The sequence below is a fragment of the Lactuca virosa genome, chromosome 3 (assembly GCF_052849685.1).
Source record: "Lactuca virosa cultivar CGN04683 chromosome 3, Lactuca_virosa_CGN04683_v6, whole genome shotgun sequence".
NCBI lineage: Eukaryota > Viridiplantae > Streptophyta > Magnoliopsida > Asterales > Asteraceae > Lactuca > Lactuca virosa.
Window position 1 is genome coordinate 425369427 of NC_136428.1, and position 15194 is coordinate 425384620.

General features: G+C 38.5%; 1 non-coding gene across 1 annotated transcript; it reads left to right on the plus strand.

The window, feature by feature from the left end:
- Positions 1–7717: 7717 nt before the first annotated feature.
- Positions 7718–7824, plus strand: LOC145167938 (small nucleolar RNA R71). Its single transcript, XR_013741537.1, has one exon. It is a non-coding gene; the product is annotated as a small nucleolar RNA R71 (small nucleolar RNA).
- Positions 7825–15194: the final 7370 nt, after the last annotated feature.

Sequence of the window (15194 nt, forward strand, 5' to 3'; positions counted from 1 at the left end):
TCTTATTAATTCTAGTTTCACGTTCGTTAGTCCTAGACATATGATAAAGTGGTCACATAAACATATGGGGTTGATAATTAAAAGATGTTCATACTATTTAATTACCTTCCTATTAACAGAATATTAGTTATCATTCACACACAAGGTTCTTTAACAAGCTAAAATTAACAAAATCACCAATATTTAATTAATCCTACCATTAATCAAACCATAATATCAATTTTGTATCCCCAAACAGAAGTTTAAGAGTTTTAGCTCATGATTGAGGTAATTAACAGCAATAAAACGAATTCTAATTGTCTAACCATAATTGAGAAACAATAGATTAAGTAGAATGATGAGAATGTGCCTCAAATCTTCTTTGGAATTGGATTCTAGGTTGTATCTTCGTTCTCTAGGGTTCTTCTGGCTCTTCAATCGCAACTTGCTTCTCCCCAAAGGTTCCCCAAGTCCTTCAATCAGATTAAGACTCGCTATTTATAATTATCACAAAACAGGGGCTACTCGGCGAGTAGGTCGTGGACTCGCCGAGTACTAGTGTGAAATCCGTGTTCGGTAAGCAATCTTGACTTTTCTTTCGGGAACATTCTAATGAACTTGCCGAGTACATGCATGGACTCGCCGAGTAGGTGTGTAGTTTTCCCTTTTTCTTCATTCTTTGGTCTCTAATTGCTTCTCCTTTTTCCTTTCTGCTTCCAAGCATGTCTTTTGGACTGAAAACACAATATAAGCATTATTAACTACCTTTTGTCCATATTATGCATATAATTAGCCAAAAATGAATAGAAATATATGTTAAACATATGATTAATTATGCACATATCAAAATACCCCACACTTGACTTTTGCTTGCCCCCAAGCAAAACTGAATTTTAACACATTAGAATCACATAGGACAACTCAAGTCAAACCCAGCCATTATGCCAAGACCGCAACGCGCACATTTGTGTCTAAAATTTTCCTAATAACCCCCCATACTCTAAATACTCACAATCCTCATAAACATTCGCCCACTCACCCCGAACTATGCTCATTTTATGCATCCCTCCGAATCCATCCTCAGAAAACCTCTTAACCTCAAGGTGTTTTTGGTTGAGTAACCCAAGCATACATAATCTAGATAATTACAATTTATGATACCACATCGGAGCTCTTTGGAATTCTTCATTTCTTTGGCATTTGATCTTTGATCTCTTTGAATTCACCACTTTGCTGTTTGGTTTTTGGTATCTTCAACTTTTTGAATTTCTTGGAATTTTTGATCTTCTAATTTCATATTTGACTTTGATGCTCCAAAAATTCTTCAAACTTTTCTTTTGTAATTCTCTCTTTTTTTTTTCATGTAACTCACTTTTTTCTTCACTCAATACCTACATGCTTAAGCAGGGGCACTCAACTTCAACCTTTATTGATTAATGATAACAATTTTCCTGGATACATTTCAAGTACACGATGCTAAACATATTGCATCCTTCGGGCTAAGCGAGGTTTTGTTTTTGTCCCATGATTTCACTAGAATAAGGGGGCCACAAATGCACTACAACGTATATAGGCTCAACTAAACATTTGGGTCTTCATACAATCATCCACACAATTCTAACATGGAATCCTAATTACTTTTTACCAAAATTTTCTAAATTAAATCCTAAGTAACATTTTTGTTATGCAATAGTGCAAAATTTTTTTGAAAAATAGACCTAAATTATGATATTAGGATTCTAAATTTGCTAAGGTTCAACCAACCCCCTACCCCACACTTATTTCATGCAATGTCCCCATTGCATGCTATGCATGATAAAGAAAAATACTAAAGTATAGAGGGAATTGGAACAAACTCCCCTGGAATAGCAGTGGCGAGGCTGATCATCTTCAATTTAGCTCCATCTTTGAATGACTTTAAACATGGGAACAACTCATCCATGTCTTGGGTGTCATGTCGCGTGTGGTAGACTTGCAAATGACTCAAATATTTAGGATACAGCTCCTAGAAATCTCCAGCAATGATTCTCTATGAAAGAGTTGGATAAAACTGCAACGAACGTGCCCAAAACAACTCTGGAATCCGAAAAATGATGATGGACTCGGCGAGTAAGTCGTGTACTCGGCGAGTATGTTGCTAACTTGTAGAGAAGTCGTGTAATTGTCCATGCACTCGCCGAGTAGGATATGTGCACTCGGCGAGTAGGCGCTGAGTTTTCCTTTCGACGGAAGTGCTGGATTGGGGTAATTCAGTGACTCTTTTTCTAATTACTTCAGTAATAAAGCACTCTACACTCCCAACTCTAACGGACTCGAACTTAATGGAAAAGACTTCGCACTCTCAATTGAACATTCCTTACTTGAACCTTGACCCATAAGACTTCTAAATGCATCCTAACCTTCCAATCCTGAAAAAAAAATGCAGACAAAAGTGAAAGCAACCAAAAGTCCTAACAAGAAATAAAATCATCCAAGTTTAACAAGTTGTCCAAATCAAACATCACGAAAATAAATTAAAAACACAAAAGAAACATTCTTCATTCTTCATCATCCATGTCGGCTCCTCCAGCTCCACTTCCTCCTCCTTCATTGCCTTTCCTCATCCTTTCTTCCCAACTCATGATGTAGAGGTAGCCGGGTCCAGGTCTCGGTGCGATGTTCATTTGTTGGAAGAGATAGCCAAATGATTGATTGTTATAGTTAACTCCTCTTCCAATATCATCCAAGTAGCGCCGGTACTCAAGTTGATTCCATCCATCGTTCTCTTCTTCCACCGGAATAACCGGTGGGTCTTCCCGTACCCGCTCGCTTCTTTGCCTCACTCGCCTTCCCGGCTCCTCGGGGATAGCCGGCTCATCCGCATGAGGAATAGAAAAAGAATCACCAAACTTTTCCACAATCCTTGCCCTCCTATATAATGTGGTGTTGAACGGAGGGGGATAAATGACCGTCAGCGCCCTTGACTCTTGCAAATCTAATACCCCAAATGACCTTGCAAGCCTCGTCACAAACATCCCTCCATTAATCTTGGAGTTCATCTTCTCCTTAACAGCCCCTTCAGCAAGATACTTGGCTACGCGATAGGGGAGATTGCAGAAAACATCGGGAGTAATAATACTCCAAAGATAAAAGATGTCAAGGGTCGGGACCTTGTCCCAGTCCTTTCGCATATTAATCGTGCTGGCAATGAACCGATGAATGAGACGGTGGATCAGTGAACGTATGTGACCCTTCTGTGCGGTAGATGGGATGTACACCCGGTTAGCAATAGTATTCCACCAGGTAGAAGCAACCACTCCCTCGGGGAGATCTTTGTGGCAATTCTCTAAAAAAACTTCAAAATCTTCATTCAACATAGTGCTTTGCTCATAGATTCCAAGCCTCCATGAAAATTCAGCCATGCTGCATTGTCGCAGCTCCCCACCAAGAGAAAAGGAAACTACGTTGGGATTGTAGTACTCACTACCACCTCGGAATGAGATGGTAGCAAAAAACTCCCAACATAATTCAGCGTAGACCGGTTCTTGAATTTTGAAAAGCTATAACCAACCATCACATATGATGGTTGAATCCCCCAAATTACGTTCTTTCACCAAATATGGTGTTAGCTCTTCTTCCAAACCAACTTTCCCCATCCAATCCCAATCCACTGCATTGGGTAAATGAATCTATTTCTGTTTTAAAGCCTCTAACTTGTTTTTGGCACGGGCTTGAGACGATTTGGATGTGATTTGGCCGAACGAGAGCCACGGGATGTCCCCTTGGCTTCCCCCTCTTGAAGACTGACCTCGTCTGGACATCGTACCTGCATGACAACATTAAGAAAGCACAAACAAACAACACCCAATAATTAAAATTGAATAAAACAGATATGTATAGCCTCCTACTCCCCGAGTTCATGTCCTACTCGGCGAGTAGGATGAACATCGGGACCAGAATCTGTCGAACACATATGGATCACTTAAAACACCCAATTTTGCACAGGGGTTTGCTGTACTAAGTCCATTAACCACTAAACCAAAAGAAAATTCTCCTAACAACTCCTAATTCATGGTAAAATTAAAACCCTAGAATTTGAGGAAACCCCCAAATCCGAATTTAGACAAAATAGGGGCAAATCAGTGATAAAGCTTGAACCTTTGATGAGTTTTTAAGTGTAAAGATCATACCTTTTCGCTTGAAAGTCGAGGATTAAGCCAAAAATCACAGAAATCGCTTGAAGGAGGCTGTGCATGGCGAGTGTGTGGGTAAAATGGGTAAGGTGGTGGGTTAAAAAAATTTAGAAAAAAAAAATTCAATTTTTGTTAAACTGCAAGCTTTACTCGCCGAGTAGGTACGAGTACTCGGCGAGTGCTTGTCTAAATAACCAAAAAACCGCGTAAAAGCACTTGTACTCGGCGAGTAGATCTTTTCTACTCGGCGAGTAGCCAACTTCCACAGACGGTATAAAAATCTAGGCATTGCTTGCCCTCAAGCAATCATTTAGAACATATTTCCAGAAGAAGATGAATGAAAAAGATCCTAAGAAATTAAAAAGAAAGTAAAGGAAAAAGAAATGCAAACTCTAAACTCGGGTTGCCTCCCGGAAGCGCTTCTTTTTAAGGAGTCATTAGTTGGACTCCTCCCATTCTACGTGGCTGCAATCCCTTCCAGCAACATCAACTCTTCCATGCCTTCATTCCTTGGAACTCCTTCTTCATACTTTTTGACTCTATGTCCATTGACCTTGAACGGGGTGCCATCTTTTGACAACAGCTCTATAGCACCATGTGGAAACACCTTCTTTACCAGAAAAGGACCATCCCATCTTGACTTGAGTTTGCCCGAGAAGAGTTTTAACCTTGAATTAAAGAGCAACACCTTTTGCCCTTCATGCAATTCTTTATTTTCCTTGATCCTCCTGTCATGCCAGTTCTTAGTTTTCTCTTTATAGATCAAAGAACTAGTGTATGCATCATTTCTAAGTTCCTCAAGAGCATTCATTTGCATTAACCGGTTGTTCTTGAGCTCCTCCATGTTGAAGTTGCACATCTTTAAAGCCCAAAAAGCTTTATGCTCTATCTCCACCGGTAAATGACATTGCTTTCCATAAACTAACCTATATGGTGTAGTACCAATAGGGGTTTTGAAAGCTGTACGGAAGGCCCAAAGTGCATCGTCTAGCTTATCCGACCATTGTTTTCGATTGCTCCCCATCAATTTCTCCAAGATTCTCTTTAAAGCTCGATTTGTCACTTCGGTTTGTCCACTAGTTTGTGGATGGTAGGATGTTGAAAATTTATGGGTTACCCCATATTTACTTAGCACCTTCTCTAGTTGATCATTGGCAAAATGAGTGCCTCGGTCACTTATGAGAGCTTTCGGGACCCCAAATCTTGAAAATAACTTCTTTAAAAACCTCACCACTACCCGACCGTCATTAGTTGGCAAAGCTTGTGCCTCCGCCCACTTGGATACATAATCCACCGCCACCAATATGTATTTGTTGCCTTTGGATATGGGAAATGGTCCCATGAAATCGATCCCCCACATATTAAATACTTCGCACACTTGGATACTATGTTGTGGCATTTCATTTCGAGATGAAATGTTTCCCGCTCTTTGACATGCATCACATTCTTTGACAAATTGGGTTGCATCTTTAAAAATTGTGGGCCAGTAAAACCCAATGTCAAAGATCTTCTTAGCAGTGTAATGTGCTCCATGATGTCCACCCGTGGGCCCGCTATGACATTGCTCCAATATTTTCCAGATTTCATTCCCGAACACGCATCTTCATATGATTCCATCCGCGCAGCTTCGGAAAAGATATGGTTCATCCCAAAAGTAATACTTTATCTCGGAAAAGAATTTCTTCTTTTGTTGACTTGTGAGATCTTTTGGGATGTAATTGCTAGCTAAGTAATTAGCTATATTTGCAAACCATGGTTCTTCTCCCACAGTCACCATAATATACTCGTCCGGAAAATCATCTCCAACTTTATCTTCTTGCAATCGCGGGTTTTCAAGCCTTGACAAGTGGTCAGCTGCTACATTCTCCATTCCCTTTTTGTCGCGTATCTCTATGTCAAACTCTTGAAGAAGTAGAACCCATCGTATCAATCTTGGCTTGGCATCCTGTTTGGCAAACAAATACTTGATAGCAGAGTGGTCAGTAAAAACAGTTGTTTTAGATAAAACTAAATAAGGGCGGAATTTATCAAAAGCGTACACCACAGCTAATAATTCCTTTTCCGTGGGGGTGTAGTTTTCTTGGGCTGGATTTAAAGTCTTGCTAGCATAATATATGGGTCGGAAGTGCTTATCAACCCTTTGACCAAGGACAGCTCCTAATGCAAAATCACTAGCATCACACATTATTTCAAATGGTAAATTCCAATTTGGTGCAACAATGATCGGGGCATTAGTCAATTTTTCCTTTAAAAATTCAAATGCCTCTAAACACTCTTTAGTAAAATTAAATGGTGCATCTTTTAGGAGTAATTGTGTTAGAGGTCTAGTTATTTTAGAAAAATCTTTGATAAAACGCCGGTAAAAACCCGTGTGTCCTAGAAAACTTCTAATACCCTTCACATTAGTTGGTGGAGGTAATTTGGCAATAGTGTCAATCTTTGCCCTATCCACTTCAATTCCCGATTTGGAAACCTTGTGGCCTAAAACTATACCCTCCTTAACCATAAAGTGACATTTTTCCCAACTAAGGACTAAGTCGGTCTTTTCACACCTAGCAAGCATTAGGTCAAGATTTGTGAGACAATCATGGAAGGAAGATCCAAAAACAGAAAAAGCGTCCATAAAGACTTCCATGAATTTTTCCACCATGTCGTGGAATATGGCTGTCATGCACCTTTGAAATGTCGCGGGTGCATTGCATATCCCAAAGGGCATGTCGATAAGCAAAAGTCCCACTGGGCAAGTGAATGTGGTCTTTTCTTGGTCCGATGGGTCTATGGGTATTTGGAAATAACCCAAAAATCCGTCTTGGAAGCAATAATAACTATGGCCCGATAATCTTTCTAACATTTGATCAATAAAGGGTAAGGGAAAATGGTCTTTACGAGTGGCATCGTTTAGTTTTCGATAATCGATGCACACTCTCCAACCGGTTACCGTTCGTGTCGGAATAAGCTCATTCTTTTCGTTGGTTATGACCGTCATCCCTCCTTTCTTGGGCACCACTTGAACCGGACTCACCCACGGGCTGTCGGAAATGGAATATATAATCCCCGCATCTAAAAGCTTGACCATTTCTTTCTTGACCACCTCTTGCATATTTGGGTTTAGTCTTCTTTGGTGCTGCACAACCGGCTTTGCTCCTTCTTCCAGGTTAATCTTGTGTGAACAATAAGAGGGACTTATTCCCTTGATGTCGGTAATGCTCCATGCTATGGCCCGTTTTCGCTTCTTCAAGTCGCAGTCTCTAGTAAGGTGAGGCCCATTGCAATTTTCGCAACCCACCCGAATAGCATGTATCGTTTGGTCCATTTTATCCATCCTCCTATCCATGGTTTTTAGCATAGCCATAACTGCTGACAAGTCTTCTGAAGCTGCATAGGCGGCCCCCCTCGTCACATCATTTCTTGGATTGTGGTATTCTCTAGAATGCTTAGAGAATTCTTCAATTAGTTGCTTTATCACTGGAGGTGCCTTCTTCGTGAGTGGACCTTGCGAGTCAAGTAATTGCCTAGTGGTAACACTTACTCCATCATAGAAGATGGAGACTTCTTGTTGACTATTGAGGTCATGATGTGGGCAATTCCTTAGCAGGCTCTTGTACCTCTCCCAAGCTTCATATAGTGATTCTCCAGCTTGTTGTTCAAAGTTAGCTATGGCTTTCTTTAGCTTGGATATCTTGGATGGCGGGCAGAATTGATCAATGAACTCTTCTTTCATTTGGGCCCATGTAGTGATAGATCCTGGGGGCAATGACTTGAGACAATCCTTGGCATCACCCTTCAAAGTAACCGGAAGCATGCGAAGTAGATGAGTTTCCCGAGGCACATTTGGAACATTGAAATAATCAGCTACATCATTGACTTCGTCCAAGTGTTTGTAAGCGTCTTCGTGGTCTTTGCCTGTGAAGGGGATCTCCTTAAGTAGAGCCAGGATGTGACCCTTGAGCTCAAAAGTAGCAGTAGCGGGAATTGCGGGTTGCACAAGTCCCGGTCCGGTATCATCGCGTATCCTCTTCTTCCATTCCCCCATTCAATGTTAGCCATGAGAATAGCTAATTCGTCGTCGGAATCGGAAACGTGACCGAATGTAGGGTCTTCTTCTTCCTCGGTCTCGTACTCGGCGTCTTCTTTAATTGGGTCTTCGATTGTCAAAGAGGCGTTGGATGCTCCTGATTTGCTGCTCTTCTTCTTGCTGAAAACGGACTTTAGGTTCTTTAGTGGCGAACTCCTTGAAGAAGCGGATTCTCCAACGAATTTTCCTTTATTCTTCCTTAGGGCGGATTCCGGGTCGTCTAGAGGAGGGATCAAAGGTGTATCAGATCCTCGGGTCATGAAACAACTGCAAATAAAACAAGAAAAACGCGTAAAAAGAACAAAAATAAAATAAAAGCTAAAACTGTGAACAGTGATGGACTCGCCGAGTTTCGTCGAGTGCACTCGGCGAGTTCAAGGTAAAAACAGAAAAAGTTTCTACTTAATTTATTAAAACAGAGATTGATCAAAACCTATACTAACTACTAAATTACCTAAGAATTAACTTTGTGTAAGATAAATCCCACACAAAGGATCGATAAAAATAGAAATTAGTGCTAATTTAGAACCGTTCCCCGGCAACGGCGCCAAAAACTTGATGTGTGTGAAATGCACTGGTTTTAATCCTACTTTTGAGTTGTAAATTAAGCACACAAAGGCAGTGAACCTGTCTTTTAGTGGTATAGTTGGGTAAGTAGAGTGTCGAACTCAGGGAACGGTAAATTAAAACTAAAGACTAATTTTATCTAAATTAAATAGTAAATATGGGTTTTCTCTAGTTTTACAAGACTAGAAACTTACTAATACTACTTAGGCTAAGAACTAGAAAAACAAAGATTTAACTGAATTTAATAATAAAAGGGACTTCTGTTTAGTTCAACTCAATTGATCCTATGGTTGATATTATGGTAATAGTGCAATGGATTAATTCTTCTATTGGCTACCGATTCAAGTGATTAGCCTTACGTTCGCTATGATAATCCTTAGAAAACAAACTAACTCAAACAGTGATCAGTTGTCTAATTTAATTTAATTCACTAGATTATTTATTCGGGTTAATTTAGACTTATAATAGCTAACTAAATTGGTCCTTTAGTTAACCTCTTGCTGATGGTCATCAAACAAGGTCACACATGAATTTACCTAATTTTTCTTATTAATTATAGTTTCACGTTCGTTAGTCCTAGACATATGATAAAGTGGTCACACAAACATATGGGGTTGATAATTAAAAGATGTTCATACTATTTAATTATCTTCCTATTAACAGAAAATTAGTTATCATTCACACACAAGGTTCTTTAACAAGCTAAAATTAACAAAATCACCAATATTTAATTAATCCTACCATTAATCAAACCATAATATCAATTTTGTATCCCCAAACAGAAGTTTAAGAGTTTTAGCTCATGATTGAGGTAATTAACAGCAATAAAACGAATTCTAATTGTCTAACCATAATTGAGAAACAATAGATTAAGTAGAATGATGAGAATGTGCCTCAAATCTTCTTCGGAATTGGATTCTAGGTTGTATCTTCGTTCTCTAGGGTTCTTCTGGCTCTTCAATCGCAGCTTGCTTCTCCCCAAAGGTTCCCCAAGTCCTTCAATCGGATTAAGACCCGCTATTTAAAATTATCACAAAACAGGGGCTACTCGGCGAGTAGGTCGTGGACTCGCCGAGTACTAGTGTGAAATCCGTGTTCGGTAAGGAATCTTGACTTTTCTTTCGGGAACATTCTCATGAACTCGCCGAGTACATGCGTGGACTCGCCGAGTAGGTGTGTAGTTTTCCCTTTTTCTTCATTCTTTGGTCTCTAATTGCTTCTCCTTTTTCCTTTCTGCTTCCAAGCATGTCTTTTGGACTAAAAACACAATATAAGCATTATTAAGTACCTTTTGTCCATATTATGCATATAATTAGCCAAAAATGAATAGAAATATATGTTAAACATATGATTAATTATGCACATATCACCTTTGAAAAGTTAAAAGAGTTTAAACAGGAAGTGGAGAATCAGTTGGGCAGGAATATTAAGATGCTTCGATCCGATCGAGGTGGTGAGTGTCTTAGTACAGAGTTCCTTGACTATCTTAAGGAATGTGGGATTGTCTCACAATTGACACGTCCCAGAACACCACAACTTAATGGTCTGGATGAGAGGCGTAATTGAACCTTGTTGGACATGGTTTGTTCCATGATGAGTCGACCTTCGCTACTAATCTCATTCTGGGGGTATGCCTTGGAGACTGCCGCCCATATTCTTAATCTAGTCCCTACCAAAAAGGTTGCCAAAACACCTCACGAGATGTGGACTGGGAAAGTTCCCAATTTGGTCCACATCAAGATTTGGGGTTGCGAGGCTTTCGTGAGGCGCGAGACTCACGACAAGCTCGAACCTCGAAGTGAGAGGTGTATTTTCATCGGCTACCCACAGAAATCCTTCGGTTACCACTTCTATAGACCCAGTGATAATGTGGTCTTTGTGGCAAGGAGAGGTGTCTTTCGCGAGAGAGAGTTCATAATACAAGGAGATAGTGGGAGGAAAATTGACCTTGAAGAAATTCGAGAGTGAAGTGGTGAAGGAACCTCAAACCCTAGCAATCAACTTGAGGAGGAAACTCCTGTTAATCCAACTGACGAGTCTGTACCTATGAGGTGTTCCACAAGAGTTAGGAATGCACCTGAGCATTACTATGGTTTCCATATTACTGCGGAAGGTGATACGATTATCAGTGATAGTACCTTAGTAAGTCTGGATGAACCTAACAGCTACACAGAAGCCATGGCAGGCCCCGAGTCTGCTAAACGGAAAGAGCCTATGGACAGCGAGATACAGTCCATGTATGACAATCAAGTTTGGAACTTGGTTGGCAATGTACCAGGTCGTAAGACAGTCGGGTGCAAATGGATTTTCAAGAAGAAGACCGACATGGATGGTAATGTACACACTTATAAGGCGCGACTGGTTGAAAAGGACTTTTCTCAAACTCCGGGAGCTGATTATGATGAAACCTTTTCACCAGTAGCGAAGATTAAGTCTATTAGGGTTATGCTAGCCATTGCTGCATTTCATGATTATGAAATATGGCAAATGGATGTCAAAACCGCTTTCCTTAACGGAAAGTTGGCTGATGATGTTTACATGAGTCAGCCAGAGGGTTTTGCCAGCACAGAGTACACTAAAAGAGTGTGTAAGCTTGAGAAATCCATCTATGGATTAAAACAAGCACCTCGCAGATGGAATCTTTTTTTCGATGAGAAAGTCAAAGAGTTTGGCTTTTCGAAGAGCGAAGATTATTCCTGTGTATATGTCAAGGCTAGTGGGAGTATAGTTAGCTTTTTGGTATTGTATGTGGATGACATACTACTCATAGGAAATGACATCCCAACTCTGCCAGAAGTGAAGTCCTGGGTTGGGAAGTGTTTCGCTGTAAAGGACCTTGGAGAAGCTGCCTGTATCCTAGGGATAAGGATTTTGAGAGACAGGAGTAAAAGACTAATTGGACTTAGTCAAAGTACCTACTTGGATAAGGTGCTGAATAGGTTCAGCATGCAAGATTCCAAGAAAGGAGAGTTACCGATCCAGAGTAACGCCAGACTGAGTAAGACTCAAAGCCCGAGTACAGAGGCTGAAATAGCTGAGATGAGTCGAGTATCGTATGCTTCCGTTGTAGGCTCGATCATGTATGCTATGACTTGTACTCGTCCTGATGTAGCCTTTACTTTGATCATGGTCAGCAGATATCAGGGGAACCCTGGCAAGGTTCACTAGACTGCGGTAAAGAACATTCTCAAGTACCTGCGGAGGACTAAGGACTGGGTCCTTACTTGTGACAACTGTCAATTCAGGTCATTCTCGGACTCATGCATCTTTATAATAACCATTCATGCACATCATGCCATGGCCTAGTAGTATAAATTAGGTCAAAATCTTACATAAACTAGGATCCATCTAAGACCTAGGACTAATATACTTGACACTTACGATTCTAGTAAGTTGCTTAACTACAATAGGAAATGCCAATGCTATAATTTGAATGAAACTTTCAAGCTTTGTTATAATTGAAAAAGGGTATAAAACCCTAAAAATAAATTAAAATATTCTAATTATACTTCATTATGATGATGAACATCAAACAATATTCCAAAAACCCTAAAGAGCCAAAAATCCAAATTTATAAATCTTAAAGCTTAAAAACTTTATAAAATTTGGCTATAAACTTCCAAATATCAAATTTTATTAATCAAATTATGGATTATACCAATGAAATAGAAATATAAATTATCATGCATTAATCATAATTAATTAGTTAAAAACAAGATTTTTAAATAAATCAAATTGCTTAAAAAAATCACTTTTATAAAAATTAGGGTTTTTATAAAAATTAAGGAGGGATTTTTATAAAATTTGAATTGAGGAGAGAGAAGGCCCTAATCCACTAAAAAATCTGGCCATTCTCCCCTCCCCATGCCCTCTCTCTTACCAAAACTCAATCATTAAGCTTAAACCTTCACACTACCTCTTCTCTCTTCACTCTCTCACACTCCACCCTCCTAACACACACAAACTCTCTTCCTCTCTCTCTCTAACTCACGAAATTCTCCCCATTCCTCTGCCAAATTTCTAGATTTAGAAGACCTTGAAGTGTTCTTACTTCCCTAAAGATCAAAACCAAGGTAAACAACAACATCTTCTTCCATAGTTTCATGATTCTACTTCCTTTTCTTCTTAGTTTTCTCTTCTTTTCGGATTCTATGCCTTTCCATGGCTAGAAATCTTTATTTTCCCCTTGTGGTTTGTAAATTCTCACCATAACACAATGCATGTGCTTGAAATGGTGAAAATCCGGGATCAAACCCATGCAAGGAGTGAAAATGATGCACATATGTTCATGTGACTTCAAAAACAAGTATTACATCTTCTTCTCCATTTCTTTTGTGTTCTTGCATGGTCAAAAGCATTTAAACCATTTCTAGTACATCTTGGATGCTCATTCACTCCATGCATGTGCTAGAAATCGGACCTTATCAAAGGCATGCATGGTGTTCTTGTCAAAATGTCCTAAGGATGCACTCAAAGCAAACATGCAATCTGCCAGATTACTTTGTTCAACTTTGAACGACCATAACTCGGTCATTTCTTAAACAAATCATGATATTCTTTTTGTATTGGATAATTTCATGAGTTAACGTTCAAACCCAACTGGTCTCACTGTAAAATATTAAATATCCGATTTTTGGCAATTTTTACAAAATGGTTGCGCAAACAGCTCTTTTTCTATGATCACCATTTTTGCCTTGCATGATCAATGGCCTTAAACCCAACCATAAATCCGGGGAAAAATACTTTAGAAACTTAACATATCCAGTGAATGATGGTTGAAATTTCGTGGCTTAAAACCCCACTGAATGGGCTACATAAATTCATGAACTTCAGCCACATTTATATCTCATGCACCATTGCATGCAACATTTCTTAATTTGTTTGGGTTCAATACCCCTATTTCCCTTCTGAATAAATTTCGAACATTTTTCCTTTTCAAAGCCCTCACATGCATGTGATAATCTGTAAAATACCAAAAGCTTTTATTATTTTTTTGATTTATTAAAATTATTGCTAGAAACCAAGGGCATAAATCACATAAAATACTTCCAGAGGTCAATAAATCTGGAACAAATTCATGAATGACCCTTATGATGGATAATGACCCCTCACTAAATTTCATCAATTTTTGTTGTTGTTTGGTATGATTTCCAATTTTCTTTTTGTTCGGATATAATAAATCACAAAACCACTTTGGAGAGTGTGAAAATTTTATCTAACAATTTTCGCATACCTTACCTGTGATGGATGACTCAGAAAAATAATTTCAACATTTTTCATCATGCCTTGCTATTTTTCCCAATTTTTGGTAATTTTAATGGTTTAAAAATAGGAAAAATAGTTCTGATTATCCAAAATTCATGAAAATATAATATGAAGACCACTTTTGATATTTTTCTCAGGTTATTTATACTGTAAATGATGTTACAAAAATTTTTGGTAATTTATTTTAACTGTTTAATATTATTTCTTCAATTAAAGATTATTTAAAGGAATAAAACAAGGAAAAATAGAAATACCCACTGAAAAATATCTTTTATATTTTTCCCAGCCTATTTATGTATAATAACAGTTAAATAAAAAGTTTGGGTAATTTTGGAAACTGGTTTCTATTTATTTCAATTTTTATTGGAATAAATGCTCAAAAATCATAAAATATAATTAAACAGCTTGGAAATCCTTTTTTATAATTTTCCCAGCTTAGTATTGTGTAATAACAGTTAAATAAAAAGTTTGAGAATTTTTATCCTTTGAATACTATTTCCGTGAATTTATGATGTAATAAGGACTTAAAAATTTGGAAAATTTATATTCCAATGTTGTAATTAATCGCACGATTTGTAGAATTTCATTATTTCAGAAAAAGTGTAACCAATTAATATAAAATCAAATACTAAAACATAAATTGGCATTTCACTATATGTAGAATTTAGTATATTAGCATTAGATTTCGACATGGAAACTCACTAGTGTGTGTTTGATGTCGTAGGATCCCGGTAGTAAGACGTTGGTGCATTCCGAAGTACCACTTGTACCTACTCGAAACGTTGTGAGTATTCACGCACTCCCCTATTTTCAGTTTTTATGTTTTGGGGTGGAAAAGCATGTCCCGAAAAACTATTATTTTAATGTTGTATTTAAATTGATTTGTATCAAACATGATTGCTATTTTATTGCTATGTCTCTCTATGTATGTCTATGCATCACGGAACATGAGAACTTATCGTACTAAGGCCCTTCCCTTATCTCTAACCATTAACTCTTTGAGCCAATGGTCATTATGGATAACGCTATTAGGAATTGACAACTCCTCACTCGCCCTATTGCTGGAGTGCATGATACCATATTCATGTATGGAACGATAAGCATAGATCTTGATAGGGCTTCAGTCATAGGTTTGG